This window comes from Anopheles arabiensis (genome assembly GCF_016920715.1).
Source record: "Anopheles arabiensis isolate DONGOLA chromosome X unlocalized genomic scaffold, AaraD3 X_pericentromeric_contig0003, whole genome shotgun sequence".
NCBI classification, from domain to species: domain Eukaryota; kingdom Metazoa; phylum Arthropoda; class Insecta; order Diptera; family Culicidae; genus Anopheles; species Anopheles arabiensis.
In genome coordinates, this window is record NW_024412081.1 from 2060001 (window position 1) to 2072500 (window position 12500).

Consider the following 12500-nt stretch of genomic DNA (forward strand, 5'->3'; position numbering starts at 1 on the left):
GGTTTCACTTTCTAGGAAGCTTGTACTTAGACATGCATGGCTTAACCTTTGAGACGAGCGTATATCACTGGTAGGATCAACCAGAATTCGAGTCAATTGCTTGAACACGAACTACACTCTTGATCACGCGAGGCGCAAGTCCCCCGTGACCACCGAGATTTGTTCTGTGACGCCGGAGCGTCGTTGGCGCCACTCGATAGACTGCACAAGCAGACAACGTCGGATGCATTGCACACGGCTAGCGGATCTACTCTCTGCACTGCGTCGGGTGTTCCTACGTCTGTCTGGAGACATTGCTAGGCCAGTACGGCACTCTGCGCACTCTTGCTTGTCCTCTTCGAGCGACGGGCCTCTAAGCGGGGTTGTATTCCGGTACGACACATCGACTGGTACACATTGCACGCACTAACGATCTCTGCACTGAATGGAACTCATTCATAACCACCGTGACGGGAGACTTTGCTAGTACGCACGATACTCTGCGCATGTGCACATGTTTTACAACCCAACCAACTTAAGCACCTAGGGGAAGTTGTGATGCCATCTGAACACCCACCGACTGATGCATTGAACGGCTAAAGTTGACCTTCAATCCGAACTGGCACTTTGCGGCGTGGAGGCAGTTGCGCGACCACTCCTATCCCAAACCAACAAAGCATGGTGTATCCTAAGTGTTCGGTACAAGCACACCACGACGGGACACATTGAACGGTTCAGCGATCTCTCTGCACTAGTGGAAGAACTCCAACGTGATACGGGAGACATTGCTCTAAACCGAACGGCATCTCTGCGCGTTTACTTGACGCACCCCCAACTTGGTCAACTGTTGGACTTTTTCGTAATCACGGCGGGACACATTGAACGAGCTCTAACGGATCTCTGCACGCATGGAACATGGTGGCGGGAATCATTGTTAGAACCGAACGGCGCCTCTGCGCGATGTACAAAGCCCAACAGGAACCTCGTATCGGCTGCCGAGCCGGAGCTTGAACAACTTGGACTTTCACCTCTAATTTATATCAACTCACCACTCCCCCGAGGGATCCGCAGAATTGCTTCTGGGTCCCGTATCGTTATTTGCGATTCGTGTTTGCATTACACTACATTGAACTATTCCAACTTGTTTATCCGCATGGCGAACATTTGCTGCATAGAACATTTAAGTTCCACTTCGCTCTCCCCTACGTGGGTCTGAGCTTCGCTCTCAGGGAAAAAATATGCCACATTTGGTAGGGAGACCCGGTTTCATCACGCTTTGTGCCCTGCACCATATATACCCTCATAAATTTATTCATTGGATTAGATCCAAGGAACACCAGATCATGCACCACTACCCATTATAGCTCATCGAGCTTAGCGTGAATCCTTCGGGTTTCCCTAAGAAGTTCGATTGGTCTTGCAGAGTTTAAAGACAACGAAGCTTAGTTTCAAGCAATGGTTAATATACGCGTATTCAAAACCCTTAGCTGTTACAACTTTTTACTAGAAACCATCACGACGAAGTCTTTGGGTCCGTAGACCCGTGATGTACTGCTCCAGGAACGTTTTGATAGGGTGGAAGCTCAAAATCATAGGTTAAAATCATCGGCAGAGCCCACCAGACACCACTTTTGCTTCATTAGTTCGGACTATAGGCATACGACGATTTTTATCGCGGAGGGGACGTATGACCCAAACGGGGGCTTAATGACCCACTGCCACTGCAAACCATGCTCCTACGACTAAATAGAGGTAAAACTACGATTTGGTGCAATCTTCATGTTTGACCTCGTAGCAAGGTACCCTCCCTATAGTAGGCAATGAACAAATGATCATAATCCCAGGAGGGCAAAAATGGGAACCCGAAAGGAAAGCGCTGTTGGCGCGCCTAAGCTACTGGCCCGTAGAGTAAAAATGGTACCCCCAACAAAGTTGTCGATTGACATTCTGATTGCACTTTTCATCATCTAGGTGCGTTCCTTACACGTTTTGAGGTGTTTTAGCGAAAAACATGTTTTGAGCCACACGAGCTCTCCGGCCCGTTCGGTGCACATTTTTGAAAAAGCTAGGAGCTGCCCCTAGGTTCGGGGTGTCACAAAATATTGAAAAGTGGTCAAAAACCGCTATCCAGAATCGGATGTAGAATCATTAGACGAACTTAAAATTGTTCTACAACCCCCAGTCCGACGCCTCGTATTCGAGATATAGCACTTTGTAGGTCTGACCGAGCAATTTTGTACTGAAATGTATGGCGGACATGTTATTCATTAAACAACATTAACTTGCATCGTGCCCTACTTCATCGGCACAGCTACTATCGACTATCTATTGTTGAAATGGATTGAGTTTGACCATTTTAGCTCTTTTCTTATGCCGTGCACCAACAGTGTGTACCGATCAGGGAAAGTACACTACTTACGCGTTCATGGATGTATATGTTGGTACAAGTTGCCGGTCGGAATAGCAGTGCACCAAAACTGTGTACCGATCAGGAAAGTACAAGACGGAGGGCGCAGCCCGAGCGTACGCGTTCATAGATGTCCATGTTGGTACAACCTACATGTACGTACCTTGTTTTTGTATCAAAAGTTCCAATAAAGTGTTTGTATGCTTAAAATGCTTATCTCAACCGGTCACCTTTTGGCCTGCCCTTTTATAGACAGAAACCTAGAACGATACTCGCGATGTTTGTGTTTTCCATTCGCCCGGGACGACGAAATGAGCTCTGTGCACATCGTGCAGAAAACTGTCTCCTCCTCGTATGTTTTTGTCCCTCCACGCATATAATCACCCACATTTGTGTTCAACACGGACGGCGCAGCCCGAGCGAACGCGTTAATGTTTATGTTTGTGCACACTAAAGTTACAATCCTAGGATTTGGTTATTGCGTCGCAGTGCCCGACCGTCGCGGACACCATTCTTGGACAAAAGTCCAAGTACGTAGAGTACATTCCCTAGGTATGTGCCCGTTCGTGACTTTCGTTGCGTGCTTACAGACACGCTTGGGTATGTTTACCATACAAGGTTTACTAGGAAAACCTGGGAAGGACGCTTGCCCTCCCGTCGCGGACACCATTCTTGGAAAGAAGTCCTGGTACTTAGCGTTCTTTAATGTACTTGATCAGTTTGTATTGCAATTGCTTTGTGCCATTGACTTTTGCTAATGCTCACTAAGGGGTGTTCGTTTGCGATGTGTATGATAAGCAACTGTCTATTCTTACCAGCAGTTAATCAACACTTTTCACCCAAATCATAGGAACGTAGAGTACTTTCCCTGATCGGTACACAATTTTGGTGCACCTCTAACTTCGCCAGCACTTTATCGTTACGTTTTGTGCACAACCTTGGGACATGGTGTAAGTTTCATCATTGTTATGTTTGATTCGGTTTATTATGATTGAAAAATACGCTACGTCCAAGAAATCTGAACTCGAATACTTTTGCCACGTTGCGCAAAAAGCTACTGAGCAACTCCTAGCCGTTTACCGATTTATAATTTAATTTTCGTTATTAGTTTTAAAAATACGCTAAGTCCCAAAAATCTGAACTCGAATACTTTTTCTATGTGCCGCCAAAAGCTACTGAGCAACTCCTAGCCGTTTACCGATTTAAAATTTAATTTTCGTTATTAGTTTTAAAAAATACGCTAAGTCACAAAAATCTGAACTCGAATACTTTTTCTATGTGCCGCTAAAAGCTACTGAGCAACGCCTAGGTTGGTACATTTCTGGTACATGGAGTGTATGCGTGCAGGCGTACTGCCGTGCTGGACCGGAAAATCGCACTTGCTACTAGAACGTAGAGTAATTCCCCTAGATAGGTGCTTTTGCATGCCTCTGTTCGACGTCCATGCAACTTGGAACGTGCGACACACGTAGCTAGGCTTCCCCATACATATTCCCTAGGGTAGCACCAAATTGCACACTTTCAGGGGTATATTTTGGTACGGTGTACTGTGCATGGTACAAGTATCATTAGCTCGTGCAATTTATTTTGCATCAAGTTGCGATTGCTGGTGCGTCGAGATAGGAGTGTTTCGCGACTTTTGCCAAGCTTTGGTGCCATTTGGTGAATAATTAATGTTCTAGCCACAATAAACGTGCCACATAATGCCAATAACGAAAACGCCATTTTCAAGGGACTTCCAGTCAAAATGTTTGCAATCAGCGCTTTCCTGTCGAGTTCAGGATTTGGGACTGAGCGATTTTTTCACGATCCAATCAAACGACCAGTTCGTGAATAAACAATTCATACAACAGTACATCCCTTCAAAGTAGAAAAAGCCGAATGCTAGGGAGCTCCAGTCAAAAACGTTGTCATTGGCGCTTTCTTCTCGAGTTCAGGATTTGGGACTTAGCGTTTTTTCACGATCCAGCCAAAAGACCAGATCGTGAAATAAACAATTAACACAACTGTACTAGTACATCCCTTCAACTGAAGCAAGCGCACCATACATGACCCGTACGCTAATCATCCAAGCACATGACACGTCAACTAAGTCAACACATGATACAACTTGGAAAACTAACGGGTAAGTAGGTCATCTCGTACACGACGACACACCGACCAAACCAGGTCAACACGTCACATGCACAAGACATCCTACTACCAAGGCCGACCACCTCGACACACGACCTGTTGTTAACCGAACATGGTCAACACCATCATGTGCAAGGCAACCGGGCCAAACGGGTCAACTTATACAACTTGTAACGAGCATGTGTAAGCTTACTGGTGTGGTCCGCACGGTCCTCACATCAAGACAATCAAGTCGAGAACGAGGCACGCCGACAAGCTCATTAGTGTTAAGTGTCCTTCTCCATCCTATGTCAAGTCACTCGTCTGACACGGAAGTAGCCAACTCTTGTCCACTAGTATAAAGGAACGGTCTCCAGACCAGGTCAAGTCACTCGTCTGACAAGGAAGGAGCACGCACCAAGCTTCACCAGAGCACGGTACCACGGTCCCCAGACCAAGTTGGTTAGTTACGCCAACGAGGAAGGGGCACGCGTTCCCTTGCTACACTCAACTTAGTACACTCATGCTCTCACAAGAGTATCCCCTGTGTCGACGTGGTCCCCAGACCAAGACGAGCTTGCGCACATCGAGGAAGGGGCACACGGACAAACCACCAAGCATGGGTCGCCTGAGAGGATCGATGCGAACGCATCTCTACAACTCGCAGCTCCCAGCCTGAAGTCCCGTCGTTTGCGGGCGGTTGATAGGTGTCGAAACTAGGTATATCCACGTTGGGCAGAGCTCAAGCCAACGGCGTTCCCAGTTACGGTACTAACACGTGCAGCGAACTCCACTCATTGCGGCCTAGGTATAGCGGGATGAGACGCCGGGCTGCAGACGCAGACTCCAACGGATCTCAGAGGGTTGTTAGGCCCGCTAGCTTCCGAACACCTAATGGGTTTGAGAAGCGCTATCAGCTCGGATTGGCTACGACCTTAGAGGCGTTCAGGCATAATCCAGCGGACGTAGCGTCATACCAAAGTCCGGTCGGACTAGTATTGAGCCAGTGGTCCGTACCTGTGGTTCCTCTCGTACTGCACAGGAATTCCGTTAAGATAGCGACTATAAGCACACACCAGTAGGGTAAAACTAACCTGTCTCACGACGGTCTAAACCCAGCTCACGTTCCCTTGAAAGGGTGAACAATCCTACGCTTGGTGAATTTTGCTTCACAATGATAGGAAGAGCCGACATCGAAGGATCAAAAAGCCACGTCGCTATGAACGCTTGGCGGCCACAAGCCAGTTATCCCTGTGTGTATCCCTGTGAGTAGCCGTCGGGTACAGACGTATGTAAACACGCTCCAACAAAGTGTGCAAAAAAGTGTGTAAAACGGCCACGGATTGGTCGGAAAGGGTCAAAAACGGATTCAGAGCACCCGTTTTACCCGTAGATGGTGTTATCGAGTCGAAAATCGATAATTTTTGGCATTTCGAAAAATCGTGTTGTTATGTGTACGTGCCCCTTCCACCGGTAGCGCTAGAATTCCGGGTGTGGAAATTTGGGGAAAAATTCACGTTTTCGGTGCCGGAAACACTCAATCTTAGTTAAATTGGTGGTGCTGAATTGAATAAATGTGCTTTCGAGACAATTTGAGTAGTGAAAAGTGTCAAAAATTGAATGTTATTTTTCCCATACATTTTGTATGGGAAAATTTGTATGCAAATATCTAAGTGAAAACTGCACGGATTTTGTCCGGATGTGTTTTGAATGGCGCGCGTAGTGATTTTCTAAGTGTTGTGCGAAAAACGGACGCGAAATCGGTGAAAAACGCGGAAAAAAAGTGTCGGTGTGCTACCGCAGGAGCACGTGTTTTTCGGAATACGGAAATAAATAGAAAATCGTGAATAACTCCGTGAGTTTTGCTCCGATTTGAGTGCGGTTTTCACCGTTGTGCTAGTTTTGATGCATATAATAAGATCCAACCAAAAAATAGTGAAAATCGCGAAAAAAATTTTGACATTTCTCGGTGACAGTTGAGTGCTACCCAAGCGACAAATTTAGTCCGGCGAGCAGTGCCCAAGCAACAAAAATTCAAATTGACCGTTTGTGCTCGAAAACTGCTCGAATCTGTGTAAGAGTGCGTAAAATTCTGTGAAGTGGTGTAGCGACAGCGGGAGCTCGAATCTGCTCGATTTGAGGCGTTCGAGCAGCTCGAAAACTGCTCGAATTTTTCGAATCTGCTCGAAAAATCGGAAAAGCTGTTGGGTGCGGAGTTGAAGCGGAAACCGACATCATCGTGCAGCAGATCACCAGCTAGGCGGCGCAGAATCCCAGGGGTCATTCCGACCCCCTGGGTCATTCGACCCCCGGGGTCATTTCGACCCCCAGGGTTATTTTACCCCACCCATCGCGAACGTCGGTTATCGCGATGGAAGCACCCGGGAGATCGACCCGCTCGGGTGCTAGGGCGATGTCGGTGGACTGCCGCACCAGCTTGGCTCCCAGTTCCAAGCTGTTTGCGACCGAGCCTCGTGTTGCGCTGCCTCGGGTAAGCGCCACAGGCATCAACAAGCCCACTGCACAGCCAAAAGCTGCATCCGCGACACCGGCTCCGGAGCTCGAGTTGCTCAGAGCAACCATCCAACGCCTCGAGGAGCAGAATATCGCTATGAAGGAGCAACGCAAAACTCCTGGAGCAGATAACCGGCATGTGCCAACTGCTGCAGGAGGAAAAGGAGGAGGCAAAGCGCCGTGAGGAGAAGCTCGAGGCGCAGATGGAGAAGTTAGCCGCCGCACATCAACGCGACCGAGATGTGCTCAACTCTCTGTTGGCGGCAAAGGTTGGCGGCGGACAACCGTCATCTAGTCCGCGTCAACCACCAACTCCGTTGCCGCGCCGATCCTCTGCGCAACAGCAGCAGCAGCAACAACAACAGCAGCGGAATCAGCACGAGCAGGAGCAGCCCCGCGCGTCGACGTCGCGCGTAGTCATGCCGCCGCACAGCGAGGCATCGACAGCCGTCCGCGAAGACGCTGTGCCGGAACTGACCTACAGCGAGGTCGTACGGCGCAGATACCGCGGCAAGCCACGTACCCAGCAGCAACAACATCAGCAGCAGCAGCAGCAACAGCAGCGCCAGCCACAGCGACAGGCGGCCGCTGGCTCGCAGCAGCAGCAGCAGCAGCGTCAGCCACAGCGACAGGCGGTCGCCGGCTCGCAGCAGCAGCAGCAGGAGCGTATGCAGCAGCAACATCAGCAACATCGTAAGCGAAAGCCGAGGCCCGACATCATCGAGGTGTCTCCCAGTGAAGGCGAAACCTGGGATGGCATCTACGAGAAGGTGCGCATAGCCATTCGTCTGGACGCGGCTCACAGCGAAATGAAAGGGCATATTAAGCAGGGCCGCCGAACTCATGCTAGGCTGCTACGTATGGAGCTGAGCAAGACGGCAAACGCTCCGCTTATGCTGGAAGGCGTCCGCAAAATCATCGGCGACGCAGGCGTCAGTCGGCTTGTCACAGAAATGGGTGAGCTGCTGGTAGTCGATATCGATCCCCTTGCTACGGAGGAAGATATCATTGCTGCCCTCGATGCTAAGATTGGCGCAAGTGCTGGAGTTGTTTCTGCCAGCATTTGGGAACTACCGGATGGTTCGAAGCGAGCACGCATCCGGCTACCTGTGAAGTCGGCTCGGCAGTTGGAAGGACTTAAACTGTTCCTGTGCGACTGTGTGAGCAAGGTTCGAGCAGCCCCACCAACGCCTCCAGAGCGACAGCGCTGTTTCCGCTGTCTGGAGATGGGCCACATCGCCTCGAACTGCCGTTCCACCGCAGATCGGCAGAATCTGTGCATCCGCTGTGGGCTTACCGGACACAAAGCACGATCCTGCCAGAATGAGGCAAAGTGCGCACTGTGCGGTGGCGCTCACCACATAGGCCACAGCGAATGTGCTCGTTCGGCCCAACGATGTTCCCGGCCCTGAAAGTTCTGCAGGCGAACCTGGGCCATGGCCGTGATGCCCAGAACCTGGTGCTGCAAGCTGCCAGAGAGGAGAAAGCAGACGTGCTCATTCTCTCTGATGTTCTGCGCCCACCTGAAAACAACGGCCGGTGGGCATTCAGCAGCTGCAAGGCGGTAGCGGTGGTAGCTGTCGGTGAGCTACCAATACAGCGGGTGTGGTGCAGTGAAGCTCAGGGGTTGGTTGCAGCGCAGATCGGCGGAGTGGTTTTCATCAGCTGCTATGCTCCACCAAGCCTTAACCTCGCAGAGTTCGAGCGCTTCTTGGAAGCAATAGAACTCAAGGCTTCTCCCACCCTCAAGTCGTCGTCGCCGGCGATTTTAACGCCAGACATGAGGAGTGGGGCAGCCCGAGGACTTGCGACCGCGGGGAAGAGCTGCACGGAATGGTGGAGCAGCTTGGCCTAATCGTGATTAATCAAGGTCGGGAATACACGTTTGATGGCAACGGGGTGGCTCTCCCGAGTATAGTGGATGTGGCATTCGCGAGCCCGTCGATCGCTCGCCCTGACACCTGGGTTGTTAGCACAAGCTACACCGCGTCAGACCACCGCTATGTTCTCTACACCGTGGGAGGAACACCACCATCCCCCGAACAACTGCAGAACCAACAGCAGACAGCGCAGCAGTCGTCTCAGCAGCAACAACAGCAGCAGCAACAGCAGTCCTTACAACAGCAGCAGTTATCACAACAGCAGCAGCAGCAACGACAGTGGCAACCATCGTCGCAGCAGGGTGATTCCTCAAGCCAGAGGCGTGCGCGTCACGCTGGCCGCCGATGGAAAGCCTCGCAGTTTTCTCCTTCCTCATTCCTCGAGGCGCTGTTCGCTGCGGACTTTGTCCAACGCGCAACGAGCCAGGAGGGTATGATCGCAGCCATGCTCAAGGCTTGCGACGAGACGATGCAACGGGTTACCCGAGTGCACCAAGACCCGCATCGGAACATCTTTTGGTGGTCTCCCTCCTGGCTCGACTGAGGAACAATTGCGAGGTTGCCCGTGACCGGTTGCTGCAGACGGCTGACTTGGAGGAGCGCAGCATAGCAGCAGCAGAGCACAGGACAGCAAGGGCGGAGCTCAGTAGAGCAATTCGAGCTAGCAAGCGGAACTTGTTCCAGGAGCTGATCGAAATTGCAGAAGAGAATGCGTTCGGGGCAGGATACCGTGTCGTCATGTCCCGGCTCCGGGGCAGTCGGACGCCTTCAGAAGCGGACCGGGTCGTCCTCGAACGCATTGTGTCCGACCTCTTCCCTGAGCATCCGCCCTGCGACTGGTCGCAGCTGAGCAACGTTGGAAGCGTCGAGGAGCAACAACAACGGCGGAATTGCACCGGTAACGGACGACGAGCTGCTGCTCATCGCGAGTCAGATGGCGAGCCGCAAAGCACCAGGGCTCGATGGCATCCCGAATGCGGCGGTGAAGACGGCAATCACCATGTTCCCGGAGGTCTTCCGGGTCCTGTACCAGGATTGCCTGAACCGCGCTTCGTTTCCGGCGCAGTGGAAGAGGCAACGACTGGTGTTGCTGCCGAAGCAGGGAAGCCTCCGGAGAGAGCAGCTCGTACCGACCCTCTGCATGCTCGACGCACTGGGGAAGGTACTTGAGCGCCTCATCCTGAATCGCCTCAATGAACATCTCGAAGAGCCGTCTTCACCCCGACTGTCGGACCGGCAGTTCGGATTTCGTCGAGGGCGGTCGACAGTGAGCGCCATCCAGCGGGTTGTTGAGGCCGGCCGTACCGCCATGTCGTTCCGGCGAACGAACGGCCGGGATAACCGTTTCTTGCTTGTGGTGGCGTTGGACGTGAAGAACGCCTTCAACACGGCCAACTGGCAATCCATTGCCAGCGCCCTTCAGGCAAAAGGTGTTCCCGTCGGCCTCCAACGGATGCTTCGAAACTACTTCGAGGATCGTGTGCTGTACTTTGACACGAGCGAAGGCCCCGTCGTACGGCATGTAACTGCAGGTGTTCCACAGGGGTCCATCCTGGGCCCAACTCTGTGGAACATCATGTATGACGGTGTTGGATGTGCCGCTACCTCCCGACGTCGAAGTCATCGGATACGCGGACGATCTGGCGCTGTTGGTACCTGCTACCACCACGGACGAGGTTCGCGCGAGAGCAGAGGAAGCCGTTGACCAGGTCCAACGTTGGATGCAACAGCACGGTCTGGAGCTGGCCCCAGCCAAGACTGAAGCCGTCCTGATCTCAAGCAAGAAGACTCCGCCGCAGGTGACATTTCGCGTCGGTGACGTGGAAGTCCAGTCTTCTAGGAGCATCAGGTACTTGGGCGTGCAGCTCCAAGATCACCTGAAATGGCGAGATCACGTCACGAAAGTCTCCGAAAAGGCGTCGCGTGTGGTGGCAGCTGTAACGCGCCTCATGCAGAATCACAGCGGCCCCAGGACGGCCAAGTCAAGGCTGCTGGCGTGTGTGGCAGAATCGGTGTTGCGGTATGCTGCTCCCGTCTGGGCTGAGGCAACTCAGGTGCGAGAGTGCCGACGGATGCTGCAACGAGTTCAGCGAAAAGCAGCCATCAGGGTGGCACGGGCATTCCGTACCGTCAGGTATGAGACGGCCACCCTACTCGCTGGACTCGTACCGATATGCCACCTCATCAACGAGGATGCTCGGGTTCACCAACAACTCCTTGCTTCAGACCGTGCTGCAACGAGGGAGGACATCCGGGCGACGGAGCGGCAGAACACCATCGACTGCTGGCAGGAGGAATGGGATGCCGACGCACTGCAACAGGATGCTAGCCGGCACACGCGGTGGACGCACCGTGTCATCCCATCGGTCGGTGACTGGCAGTCTAGGAAACATGGAGATATGACTTTCCATCTGGCACAGGTTTTGTCCGGACACGGATTTTTCCGTGACTACTTGTGCCACAATGGATTCACGTCGTCCCCAGACTGCCAGTTGTGCGTCGGCGTCCCAGAGACGGCGGAGCACGCCTTCTTCGAGTGCCCACGCTTTGCGGCAGTTCGACAGGAGCTACTCGGCGAGGGAGGTCCAGACCCTGTCTGTCCGGACACCCTCCAGCGGCACTTGTTGCGCGACGCCGATAGCTGGAGTCGTATTTGCGAAGCCGCGAAGCGAATAACGGCCCAACTGCAGCGAGCGTGGGACGAGGAGCGGGCAGCATTGGCTGTTAACGTCATCGAGCGTCAGGACGAAGACGCAGCAGAGCTGGAGGCCCAACGCGCGGAAGTGCGGCGGGCCCGTAACGAGCGACGCAACGCCAACCGGCGAGCAGCAACAGCACGCCGGCGGGAAGAACGTCGAGCTGGACTTCCCCAACCCCACCAGCTTCACCACGGACCGCTCAGCGACGTGCAGCGCTTCGTGAGCGTCAAGCGCGGTTCAGGGAGAGGAGACGAAACCGTCGTCTTCTCGGGATGTCCGGCCAGGCGATAAACAATGACGATGACGGCCGAGAACGCGCGGATTTTGCAGCCGGACTATCTGGTATGCGCAACCGCGCAATCGACGAGGAAAACGAGGCCACGGACGGTGGCCTGAACGCCGCGGAACAAGCCGCCGTGGTCGAGGCAGAAGTTGCCTCCCGCTAGGCGTGGTATGCACGTAAAAACAGCGACGCATCGAGCGTGAAAAAGCGCCCTATTTAGGGAATGAGTGAATTTTTCGGTTGAATTTAGAAATAGAAATAAAACATGGAAGGTGCTTTTCGCACGGACAAAAGGTTGGCCATTAAGCCATGAAACCCCTGCAGGGTAAGCCCTCGCGGGTAAAATGTAGGGGAGCGGGAGGGTTTAATTTTGAAACAAAATAAAAACCCGTTTAAAAAAAAAAAAGCCAGTTATCCCTGTGGTAACTTTTCTGACACCTCTTGCTAAAAACTCGTTATAACCAAAGGATCGTAAGGCCAAGCTTTCGCTGTCCCGAAGTGTACTGAACGTTGGGATCAAGCCAGCTTTTGTCCTTATGCTCAGCGTGTGGTTTCTGTCCACACTGAGCTGACCTTTGGACACCTCCGTTATCGTTTTGGAGATGTACCGCCCCAGTCAAACTCCG

General features: G+C 52.4%; 1 pseudogene; it reads right to left on the reverse strand.

Annotated features, from left to right (window-relative positions):
• Positions 1–11959: 11959 nt before the first annotated feature.
• Positions 11960–12500, reverse strand: part of LOC120907361 — a 3773-nt pseudogene continuing 3232 nt past the window's right edge.